Source organism: Dermacentor andersoni, chromosome 1, assembly GCF_023375885.2.
Source record: "Dermacentor andersoni chromosome 1, qqDerAnde1_hic_scaffold, whole genome shotgun sequence".
In the NCBI taxonomy this organism is placed as follows: Eukaryota; Metazoa; Arthropoda; class Arachnida; order Ixodida; family Ixodidae; genus Dermacentor; species Dermacentor andersoni.
In genome coordinates, this window is record NC_092814.1 from 160,259,265 (window position 1) to 160,272,554 (window position 13,290).

The following is a 13,290-nucleotide window of genomic DNA, read 5'->3' on the forward strand; positions in this document are numbered from 1 at the left end:
TAGATAGATAGATAGATAGATAGATAGATAGATAGATAGATAGATAGATAGATAGATAGATAGATAGATAGATAGATAGATAGATAGATAGATAGATAGATAGATAGATAGATAGATAGATAGATAGATAGATAGATAGATAGATAGATAGATAGATAGATAGATAGATAGATAGATAGATAGATAGATAGATAGATAGATAGATAGATAGATAGATAGATAGATAGATAGATAGATAGATAGATAGATAGATAGATAGATAGATAGATAGATAGATAGATAGATAGATAGATAGATAGATAGATAGATAGATAGATAGATAGATAGATAGATAGATAGATAGATAGATAGATAGATAGATAGATAGATAGATAGATAGATAGATAGATAGATAGATAGATAGATAGATAGATAGATAGATAGATAGATAGATAGATAGATAGATAGATAGATAGATAGATAGATAGATAGATAGATAGATAGATAGATAGATAGATAGATAGATAGATAGAGATACACACGCGAGACAGATGGCTCGTGCTCCTCGTCGTCATCGCAGTCCGTGGCTTCACTCGCGACCGAGTTCTCAGCGATCTCGGCGATGCTCTGACACTCTGACGTCACCACGGCAGCCTCCACGGTGACGTAGTCGTAGTATGTGACTCCCATGGCACCCAGTGCATTCATTGCCTCAGCTAGCTCTTCTTCACAAGGGGCACTTTGCAACTCTTCAGCTTCCATGGCAGCTTCCTTCTCGCCGTCCACGCGAAAGCCACACCGTATGTTGTCTGCTAGGCACCACAATACCATTTATGCAATGTGTAGAAGTTGCTTTTTCTTCACCCTCCACCTTGTGGGACTACGGCTGAAGTAGGCAAAGAATGCTAATCGTGTTAAAAGAAAACAAATACGGCGAACTTGAGACGTATGATCCGATGTAACGCTACATTAAACAGAAACAGATTAAACAGGCTTGCGCAAGTTGCCGCGGAGGGAGCCCCCTTCGCCCCGCCTAGGGCAGGCGGCGGGTGAGGCTAGGGTTACGCAACGTGCATCAAGTAACCAAGAGGCGATGGACGCCGAAATGAGCCCCGCGAGCGGAGAGGAAGCGGCGACCGCAGAGACCGCGACCTCGGCAACGACACATATCTCGCGAGAAGGAAAGCTGACGGCCATTTTGGCCGCAATTTCCCAAATTAATGAAGGGCTAGGCAAAATGGACGCCCGACTCGAGGCTGTCGAGAGTCAGCCTCAGATGCGATCAGTGAAGCACAAGCGCCTAGCGCCAAACGTAGCCTCAACATCGGTGAGGAACCGCTTCGCGTCCCTGAAAAAGGAGCGGTCCGAAAAAAATCAAAGGCGCGATCGCGAAAAGGCGCAATCGACTCGAGACGTCCGGAAAGGATGATGCAGAAGCCATGTAAGAAGCACAAGAAGAAATTCGGGGGGGATACCACCGTAATTTACCAATGGAACTACCCCGGGATTCGCAACAAAGAAGCGGAACTATTATTACACATTGACGGGCAAGAAAACAAGCCCGATGTAATTGCTTTACAAGAAACAAACGGGAAACCAAGACTCCCGGGGTACGTCACTTACACGGACCCCACGGAGTACGGGACGGCGGTGCTCGTCCGCAGCAACGTGGCGCCAACTCAACATTTCACGGCGCAGGGTGGGTGCGAGCACACGCTGGTCGAAATTCATGCGAGAGAAATTGGCAGCTCGGGTAATTTATTTGTAATGAGCGCGTACTGCCGGCCGTCACAACGGCAGTACGAATTTGACCGCATCGTGAGCCAGACGAAAGGGTTGGCGGGGACCAGACCGCGCCTGATCATCGGCGACTTTAACGCCCCTCACACAACGTGGGGCTATAAGTTTCAGTCCAAGAGAGGAAAAGCATTGGCCAAAGCAATGGAGGATCACGAGATGGCCCTCCTGAACGAGCCGGACGTAACCACCAGAAAAGGCAACAGTGCTGCGAGGGACACCACGCCAGACCTGCCGTGGTTATCAGGCACGCTAGACGTCTCCTGGAGAAGCGAAGAAGTGGACCTGTGGGCTGACCACAGCGTGATCGGCATCACGATCCGAGGCTCCCGATATCGGGCTGTGCTGGGCACGGCGCGGATCACAGATTGGGACAAGATGAAAAAGTTTACCCAAGAAGAAGAAGAGGCGTCTGAGGAAGAATCGGGACAAGCTGAAACACAAAGGACCTACACCGAATGGGCGAGGGGCCAGAAGAAGGCCCTCGATAAATTTACCCAAGAAATCGCAACGACGTCGCAGACACCGTACGTGGACGCCAGACTGACCCACATGTGGGCGGCCCGACACTCGTTAACGCGGTGGTGGAAACGTCAGGGACACAACAGAAAGCTGGCCAAGCGCATAGCCGTCTTCAACAGAGATCACCGAGCACGCGACCAAACTATGTAAGGAAAATTGGCTGAGGACCTGCGACGGCCTACAGGGCAAGCTCTCGACGTGGAAGACGTGGTGTCTCTTGAGGCATCTGATCGACCCGCTGAGTAGCAAAACTGCGACCAATCGCAACCTCGCCAAAGTATTGAACACGTACAAAGGAGACGGCCGCAGGCTCCTGGAAGACCTGAAGGCCAAGTACTTAAAGACAGAGAAGGGCCAGTACCCGGTACCCGAGAGGTACGATGGACCCGACAACGAAGAACAGGACCGGCCGTTTACCATGACGGAACTGTGGACAGCGATAGATGACAGTAACAAGAGAAGTGCACCCGGCAGGGACGCCATAACTTACAAATTACTCGGTAACATGAGCGGTACAGCGGCCAGCGGCCTCCTAGAGCACATTAACGAAGCCTGGGAGAGCTCGCAGTTGCCGAAGGAATGTAAGGATGCCGATGTCCGCTTCATTCCAAAGCCCGGCAAGGCCCTCACGATAGACAACATGTGGCCCATCTCCCTCACATCCTGCGTGGGGAAGGTGATGGAGCGCATGGTCCTTCGCCGGCTGCAGAAGCACCTCGAAGAAACGGATCATATGCCAGAGACGATGTACGGCTTCAGGCAACATCTCAGCACCCAAGACATGATGATCCAACTCCACGAACTGGTCGTCAAGCCGGCAACGAGGCACGCGCGGCGCGGGATACTCGCTCTCGACCTGAAGGGAGCGTTTGACAACGTGTCCCACGCGAGCGTGTTGCAGAATCTAAACAAAACCCGGTGTGGCCGAAAGACATTTGGCTACACAAAAGATTTTCTGTCAAACCGAACGGCGACCATCAGGACAGGGGAGGAGAAGTCGGACCCTGTCGTGCTCGGCGATAGGGGCACCCCACAGGGATCGGTCTTGTCGCCCCTGCTCTTCAATCTGCCCCTGCCCCTGGTCCACGCCTTCAAGCAAATTGAAGGCGTGGACCACGCGTTTTACGCCGACGATATTACGGTGTGGACGGCCCGAGCCGGATCCGATGCCTGGATGGAGGAAGTTTTGCAGCAGGCGGCAACGACCGTGCACGAGTACGCAAAGTCGTGCGGACTGAGCTGCGCTCCCCAGAAATCAGAGCTCCTCATGATCCAACCGGGAAAATCCAAGAAGGAGCTGCCGCCGAACGTGATTATCACCATCGCCAGAACGACCATCAAGCCAACACAGAAGATTAGGATTCTCGGCCTGCTACTTCAGAGCGACGGGAAGGCACAGGCCGCCATCACAAAGATCAAGACTACAACCGAACAGATACTTAGTATGATTCGGAGGGTATCGGAAGAGGACGATGCCATGCGCCTGTTACGCGCATTCGTCGTGTCGCGGGTTACCTACTCCGCCGCGTATCTCCAGCTAACGAAGGCGATAGGGACACCCTAAACACGATGATTCGTAAGGCAACGAAACAAGCACTGGGCATGCCCATTTACTCGTCCACTCAAAAACTGCTAGACATGGGCACCCACAACACGGTGGAGGAGCTCATCGAAGGCCACCTCTCTAATCAGAGAATCTGGCTCAGTCACACGGAACACGGACGAGCCGTCCTACGCAACATAGAATGGCAGATCGAGCCAGTACCCATAAAGACGGCTCTTCCGGAAGCCCCGTATCTCCAGCTAACGAAGGCGAATAGGGACACCCTAAACACGATGCTTCGTAAGGCAACGAAACAAGCACTGGGCATGCCCATTTACTCGTTCACTCAAAAACTGCTAGACATGGGCGCCCACAACACGGTGGAGGAGCTCATCGAAGGCCACCTCTCTAATCAGAGAATCCGGCTCAGTCACACGGAACACGGACGAGCCGTCCTACGCAAAATAGGATGGCAGATCGAGCCAGTACCCATAAAGACGGCTCTTCCGGAAGACTGGAAAACGATCATTCAGACAAAACCCCTTCCCCGGAACATGACGCCGGGCAAGGACGACGAGAGGCGCACCGCGCGAACCAAAGCCATAGCCCGGAAGCTGGAAGAGAACCCCAGGGTCCTCTACGCGAACGCCTCGCTCCGAAAACACAGTGACCGTGCAGCGGTGGTGGCTACATCAAAAGACAGGCTGATCGTCAGCGCGTCCCTGAAGACAACAGACCCCGCTGTTGCCGAAGAAGCGGCCGTGGCCCTCGCACTCGCACAGCCGAGCGTGGACACCGTAGTCACCGACTCAAAGACAGCCTACAGAAGCTTCCGCAGGGGGGTAATCTCCTCCGCGTCCCGAGCTATTCTAGCTAAGCACAAGCCTCCGGGAAGAGCCATAGAGCTCGTGTGGGTCCCGGCTCACTCGCACGTAGCAGGCAACATCATCGCCGACTACCATGCCCGAGAAATGTCAATCCGGGCCGAGGACGAGCCGGAAGAGCTACCGCACCCGATTACCAGCTTTCGGGACATTACCCGGATGTACCGAGAGGAAAGGTGCAGACTGCCAGAACCGCACCCCAAACTCACCAGGAAACAACAGACGATCCTGCGTCGAGCGCAGGCGGGATCGCTTGCGCATCCCGTACTCATGAACCGCATGTATCCTCCGGAATACGATATGCTCTGTCCTTTTTGCAGAAGAGAAAAGGGCACCCTGCCGCACGTCTTGGCACAGTGCACAGAACTCAAGACCCCCCCTCCTCCCCTTCCCACCAACACCCTAAATCCCCAACCCCTTGAGCGATGGGAGACTTTGTTATCCAGCCCAGCCCTACCGATTCAGCTCGCACTGACGGACAGGGGCCAGAAGCTGCTGGGAACATATGGGTCCCGTAACTAGGGAACCACCCCGTCTGGTGCCTGCGTGCACCACCGATTTATTTCGGGCCCAGTAAATGTTGCTTCATCATCATTCCCTCCGCAGCAAAATCACATCTGTTTTGCAGTAATGCACAAGAAAAAAGATGTAAACAAACTGTCAACTTGGAATTCTACCTTGATTGACGCACTCTAAAACAAATCGTCGGCAACGACACATAACCGGGTCATTGTACACGCGCAAACAATAGAAACGTTGCCTGTAATTTCGTTTCTTGGCCGTGGTAGCTAACCTGCCTGGGGAAGATCATTCAAACTCATTGCGTTTTCAAACTCTGCATTAAATTCCGCCAGGTAGACTATGCACATTCATGTGCAGTTGATTTTAATGCGAAGAATTCTTTGGCGCATACCAAGTACTTTCTGTCTATAGCATCGTTTATAGCCTCTTCGAAAAAAATTGTGCAGGTCCCACGCCCTGTGGGAATCCACGTTTTGCGAATCATTTTGCAGCTGCCTGGCTCCCCATAATTAATTTGGGTTCTGAAAACCATTGCCAGGTGAACCAATGTGTTGGTGTAAATTGAATATTTGTGTTTGTGGACTCGGAGCGTTGGTGTGTGTGACGACCACACCACGACGACGACCACGTCGAAAACGATCGCATGGGACCAAACGCATGATTTATATACGAGCCGCTAAACGGAAGCTTACGACATGACGATTGTTGGGTTCTATATGGGTAGTGGACGGGCGTAAATGAGAGAAACGCGGATTGTGACGCCATCAACTACGTGTTGTACAATGGTACGTACCTATGACTATGCCATCTGATTTATAATAAAACGGCGATTGAATTTGTATTCCAGGGAACAAATGTTAAAAAGTAGTTAACTTACTTGGGCAATTGTGAAGTTGGTACCGCGTCGTACAGTTTCTGTAGCGTAAACGACTACGAGGAAAGTACGAGGGAAAGTGGGCCGGTCCAGGATATAGTGCAGTCTAACACAGCGCCTCAAAGCGCGAGCTGTCACAAGGAAAGAAGACGAGAAAGTGGCACGTGGTGCACGCGCTGAGTGTTTCAAAGAGCCGGCAACCTTTGGAACGCGAGAAGCATGCGTGCGATCGTGGCCTAGTCCACATTTGTTAACGCTATCGGCCGGTAGCCTTGTACTGACCGAAGCTGAGCCTCGTCAGTAGACTTCGGAATCAGCATCGTGTGTGCTCGTACGAACGAGGATGGTAATTCGACCACTTTTGAAAGCTTCAGTGAATACACGCTGCAGGGTCAGTGCGCATTGCGACTTAATTGTCCTGTAGAAGGCAACCGCTAAACCGTCTCGACCAGGCAATTTTCCGTTATTGAGGTCTTCTATAACCCTCTCCACTTCTTTGACGTTGAGTTCTCTTTCTAATGAAATGGTTTGTTCGCTGTCTAAATGTGGTACTTCAGGTAAGGAATCTCTGTGAAAGTTTGGATCGTTAGACTTTTTATATGTAAATAGATTTTTGTAGTAATCTACAAAGGCTAGCTTAATTGCATATTGTTCTCGAGCCACAGTGCCTTCATATTCTATCTCGGCTATTTCGTTGCCTAGTCCATATGTTTTCTCTTCTGAGAGGTCACGTTTTGGCGTCTCACCTACAAGAAGTTTCTCAGATCTAGCACGAACCATTCCACCTTTGTATTTGTCTACCTTTATAGCTTCGAATTTTGCATTTATTTATTTTACTTCGTTTATGCATGACCCAATATTACTTGTTTCTTCTTGAACTAAAGTTTCTAGGTGGGACCGCGAGCACCTTTCTTCCATGCGCATTAAAAACTTCAACTGGCAACCTCTTTCTATTACTTTCACCTTAATGTTCGGTTTAAAGTTCTCCCACTCATCAAATTCTTCTTGCTTCCACTGACGAACCAAACGTTTGATTTCACACTTCGTGTTGTCGAGAAACCTCTCATTCTTTCGCAGGCTTGCATTAAACTTCCAAAGGTCCCATTCAATTTTCTTCTTCTTTTTGAGCCCTATCCCAAAAAGGACCAAACTGTGGTCACTAAATGATACGTGTTTAACAACATAGTTTTCACAATGTGAAGCCAGTTTTGAAGCAACGAAAATTCGGTGAAGCAGTGCGTGGCTGCTACCCTGCAAATGGATAAAGTGTCGGCGTTGAAAGTTCTGGCTGCCAGGTTGCAACGTGTCGTGTGTATAGTAGGCCCGCATCAGACTTGCGAGATGAAAGGTAGAAGCATCTTTTACAAATATTCACGTGGCAAGGATCATTCTGGAATACTGTGACGCACAGTTAGAAAGAGCAGCTATGATACAAGAGGATCTTCACAAGCCTTTGACAGGGTGTGTCATGACATTCTTTTTGGAATATTGAAGAATGTTAGCTTGTGTTATATATTATGTGAAGGAGTTCGAATGGCGTATCGAAACTGTACTACAAGTCTGGTTGTGAATGGAGAGCTTTCACAGCGCATTGATGTTCATTCTTCTGCAAGGCAGTGGTGCTCTAAGTGACCGTTGTTGTTTGGTTTGTTTTTAGAACCCCTATGTAGAATAATAATTGACAGTGATATAATAAAAAGCTTTAGGCTGCAGTCCTGTGACATACGAGTCTTGGCCTATGCGGATGATGCTGAAATTATATGCACTGACAGGAAAAGCGTGATAGCGGCACTGTGGATCACGCACAGTTTCTGTGACCAAACAGGTAGCCGGTTGAACAGGGACAAGACTTTGGGATTATGGCATGGTGCATGACATAACTCACCAACAGTCTTTGAGAACATGCACGGAAGCACAGTACCCAACACATACCTGGGTGTCCCACTATATAGGTAAAGAGAAAATACGCAGTTCTGGACGCAGAGAACAGAGGAAATGCGAACAATAGCTTTATACTGGGCGGGGCGGTATTTATCAATATTCGTGCTACGCAAAATATGTAATATTTTCTTAATAGATAAAATATGGTATGTCCTCCAAGAAGCTGCATTACACAAGAACCAATAACCGGCGATTTCATAGAGTTTTTGCAACATTTGTCTGGAATTCCAAGTACGAACGAACATTGCGGACTAATCCTTCTCGTAAATTCAGGGCAGGGAATTTAGGATTAAGTCACTTGTTCTTAAAACAGGTGACCAGCAGGTTTTGTTCTTAAGAGATCAGCGAGTCTGTTTGATCCGTACGTGGGTACAAGTAATGCTGACAGGATTCACGCCAGAATCTGTAGTCTCCACCATATAAAACGGTCTGTATAGGGTATCCCGTTACCTATGCGAGGTTGTATCTTCCTATCAGTTCCTCATCAGCAGGTTTTCTATTGAGTACTTAAGCAATGTGCCCAGGAAGCGCACCCTAAGGGATCTGGCAGGCACAGTCTTTCCGGTGCCTAGATATAGATGGATTTATCAGGCATAATTAGGAAACAATGTTCTGAAACGTGTCAAAAACATGTTAGTGCCTGCAAGGGTCAAAACGCTTTTCTTTAAACTTCACACGGATACACTGACAGTAAAAACTTGGCTCGAATGACAAGGTACGTTTGTGCCGTGAGGAGTTAATTGTCTTTTGAGTAAGAAACCAGAGACTGTAAAGCATGTTTTCTTTGACTGTCTAGACGCTGTCTTCTACTGGGATGTATTTCAAATGACACTGCAGAAGGACCTTCCCATAGAAGGGCACGGCATAAGATTTCGCCCTGTTTAAGGAAATAGCGTCCCCTATGATGTATTTATGCTTCTCGGTCTATGTAGCATATGGAGGTGACATGTGGATTTCCAAAACGATGATCCTCAAGCATGATCGGTTAACGCTCATTTTGTTGAGAATTTCCCGAAGCTCAGAGATGCGCTAAAACACGAGACGCTGAAGAGTAAGTCCTTCAAATATGGGATGCCCTTACACAGTTGAAAGTTCATAAATTCAACTAGCTTTACACAGGCTGGCGGATGTTTTGTTAAATCTGGCAATAAAGACATAGAAAAGTCCGGTCGTGGCTGTAGTGGTTGGAGCACCGGGCTGCTGTGCTAGACGGAGGAGGTTCAATTCCACCATCGGTCAGGCATGTTTTTTTTTTTTTTTTTTAGTGAGAGCGAGGCGAGACAGGAACTTACCTACCGCTAAGTGCTAACAATGAGGCAAGGAATGCTTCGCATCAACAAAAATTAAGTTCCCGAGGTTGGGATCCAGCTTCGGCCTCCCAAGTACAACAAGCCGATGTTGTATCTATTGTGCCACAAGTGCATGCACAATTCTTGCGTTGCTTGCTTTATTATCGACTCGGGAATATAACACTTAGGTATAATGATACTCTAGCCGACATAGTGAAATTTTCTGCCTTAATATACCATACCAATTAATTAATCACCATTTTTGCTTTAGCTTTCCGTGTAAAGTTATCGACATTATATGTTCTAATTCCACCACCCTGTTATTCTTTGTCTGGTGCGGATAGCTGTAACTTATGAAAGCCAATTGCTCATCACAGCCGCAGTAAGCGATCAATTACGGATCTAGGCAACTGCTAGTGGCTTATGACAGCAGCTGTAAATGACATGCAATCAAGGCACACGGCAAACACGAGGGGTATTCTAGTGAACTCGCACGTTATGCTCCTGTGCGTGCTATACAGAGACTCTAAACGCGTGCGCTGAAGAGGCAATGTTCAATTGTCATTAAAATACACCCTCCCCTCTTTCGTTCCCCTTGCCCCTTTCCCAGACGCCGAATATAGCAGGTTAGAGCGCACAAGGAGTTCGGGCTCACCTCTTTGCCTTTCGATAAACAAATTTCTTTTTCGCTTCTTCTTGTCTTCGGCTTATACTAGCTGAGAGCTCTAATGCACAAAGTTTTTCCCGAAGATGCTTTCGAAATTTCTTAAATATAGAAAAGACGTGATAGATAAGAACCTCGGGATAGCTTTTACTACCTGCCAAATTCGTACATTATGCATTACCGAGGTAGTAATTAGACAAGCAATTATAAAGATCAGGATATTTTACTTATTGATCGAAAGAGAGACACGTTTGATACTAATGGTAGCCTTGAAGCCCATTATGCGAATACTTTGTAACTACTTCAAGAATTGGTACTTCTTGAGCTTGTTCAATTCTACGGTGTATAATCTTTTCCACAAATTTCATCCAGAAAAAAAAGTGATATGACAATGCCGAAGAAAGCAACTGCCACGTAATCAGCCTACGCCTATGAGTGACGTGATTGTTGCCGTCTCATTGTTGCGTGAGCCGAAGCGAGGTAGATCACGTTCTCTTCCTTTTTTCTCCTTTTTATCAACTGCAGTTAAGGATGTGTTAGTATTCTATAGGTGCCACCAACTATTCATCCTCTCTGGCATGATAATTTTGCTTAAAATGTTGATCATACCACAAGCAATGATTAGAAAAAAAAATACTGTGACATCATTTCTAAAGCGATAAAGTACAAAACAAATGCTCCTGGGAGTTCGCAAATTGGAAATGTCCTTGGGTATGTGCAAAGCAGTTCTCTTTTCAATGCCACCATTCCAAGCACTACCCAGGCGAACACGAACGCAAGAGCCACGAAACAAGACACAAGGAAGAAATGCTACAGGAGGGGGAGGAGTAAGTGGCTATATAGAAAGAAAAAACCGGGGTAACGTGTCTCACGCACTGGTGGACACTTCGACCGTGGTGTTGGGGGAAGGAGATAGGAAAAGAGAAAGAGTAGAAAGAGAAGAGGAGAGGTAAGTGCGGCTCGTCGGCAGGAAACATCACGGACAGGAAGAGGTAATGCTCGTCCAGCACCATGATTTATAATGGGTCGACGGGCCATGTGAATCTAGACGCGGGCGGAAAGTTCGATGTCCTCCGCGAAATCGAAGACTTTCAGAAGACTCCAGCTACGTTAGGCGTTGTGATCTGAGCATTCTGGAAAAATGTGGGTCAGGGTGTCATCTGCTTCACAGAGAATCCATTCGGGAGAGGTATGCCCGATCTTGCCGGAAGAGTCTTTTGAGTCTGTGCGCATACATCCTGTGCTCAGCTTGAGTAGGAGCGAGCGGTCCTCGCGCGAGAAGGCTTTGTCCGGCGCAGGTTGCAGGGAAAGATGGCACGCGATCCGGGAGTCCGGATGCTGTGTAACCAGCCGGGCTTCGTCGAATGGCGACGAGCTCGACGACGCTACACTGTGGTATGCACCATTGGCTAGTTCATCAGCAGCCTAGGCTCATTGCTAGGGACCCTTATTGAAGCAAGATGTTTTCACCATTAAATAATTTTCCAGTGGATCCCACGTCACTGAAAAATTACAAAGAATTTCACTACTGATATGGTGCGCGTAGTTCATCGAAGAGATTGGGGTTTGGTGAAGACGCTTGCTTTATGTTCGCCCAATGATAACACAATTTTTAAAACACATTTCATGACTTTATTTTACTGGCCCATCACTGATGGGATAAATTTAGGGTACGGCTGTGCTACGATTGGGCGGTACATACATGAGGGTTGGCTCGTGCAAATGATCGCCATGGCTTTACATCTCAAAGCACCACGTAGACTATAAGGGTGTGTCTTTATGACGGGTTGGGGCCTCCAAGATCATTTTGACCACTTAGGGTTCCTCATCCAACACCTTAATACACACTGGTGTTTTTGGAGCCAGCCCATTGGAATGACCCCTTGGAATGCAGTCGCCGTCACCTAGAATAAAACATTCAACATTGTTCTCAGCCGTAAAACACTACAATCACTGAGCCACTACGGCACCACGGCTGGGTGCGTTATTATTATTGTTATTATTATTATTATTATTATTATTATTATTATTATTATTATTATTCATAGAATAATGAGTCTTTATGAAGCGTATTTTCATGATCTGGATAATTTTCATAACTGGCTGTCATTGTTCTTTTCCGAGCTTTGGGTTGTTTTTCAGTTTTACACATTCATCAACTGCTTTTCTACTTTTTTTTTCTTTTGTGTTTACCTTTCACTTTTTTCGTGTACTCTTCTTTTCCTAATTGTTATTTTTCTTCAGTGGGTGCGTGTGTGTGTGTTTACTTATATTACCCTGCAGTTTTTTTTATATACTCGTGCTGGTGCACTCCGACCTTAGGGTTGTTCTTTGGAACGATAAATAATTAATGCATTAACTAAGTGATTGATTGATTGATTGATTGATTGATTGATTGATTGATTGATTGATTGATTGATTGATTGATTGATTGATTGATTGATTGATCAGCATAACTTGATCGCCAATTCCTGTGGTAACGTCTTAGACCTTTGCCTATAGAAAGCTCAACTTATAGATGTCTCTCGTTCTGACATTTCCCTTGTGCGTCCCAATAAGTTTCATCCATCACTTAAGATAACAGCCTCTGTGTCAGCCAGCGCTGAGGCAGAGCTACTGCAGTGCCATAAGTTAATCATCTTGCTTTGCTTTCAAGCGTGGTGATTATGTTGGTTTATATGATTTCTTTTGCACCAACGATTGGCCACTGGTCCCAGACAAAACCAATGTTGATGACCAAGTAGACCAGTTTACGGAGCTTCTTTTGAGCAGTATGCGCAAATACATGACTCAGTACAGACCTCAACGCTTTAAGTATCCCCACTGGTTCATGCAATGGATGCATAAATAAATAATTACTCCATTAATTCCTCCAAATAATTACAGCGGTGCAGAACGCCATCAATCAGCCCTGGACTGAAAGCCTTTACTGCCTTATACTTCCCAGAACCAACATTAAATTTTTTCTCTCTCTCAAAAGCGGTCAACATTTTTCTTATCACTCGCGTGGCAACATTTTCCTGCCAAGCGCCGCCAACTCTGCGGGCAAATTATGTGCCGTATGATTGAAGCGGCCAATGGATTGCTGCCAAATTGGGAAAGAACCTGAAAACCACAGGGGCCCGCTCAAGAAGCAAATCCAAAGGAAGATGTATAGGAAGCGCAAAGATCCCGACCTCTGTGAAAGTCCTTTGAGAAGTGTACAGACACTGACGTCACACTAGAGCGGCGGCGGAGGTGGCCCGGGCGAGGTTGGCAGGAGCGACTCGGCCACT

General features: G+C 47.2%; 1 long non-coding RNA gene across 1 annotated transcript in view; it reads right to left on the reverse strand.

Moving 5' to 3' along the window:
* The window catches only part of LOC140215262 (uncharacterized), a 167,258-nt gene that overhangs the window by 57,808 nt on the left and 96,160 nt on the right, over positions 1-13,290 (reverse strand). The gene's annotated exons all lie outside the window — the stretch shown is intronic.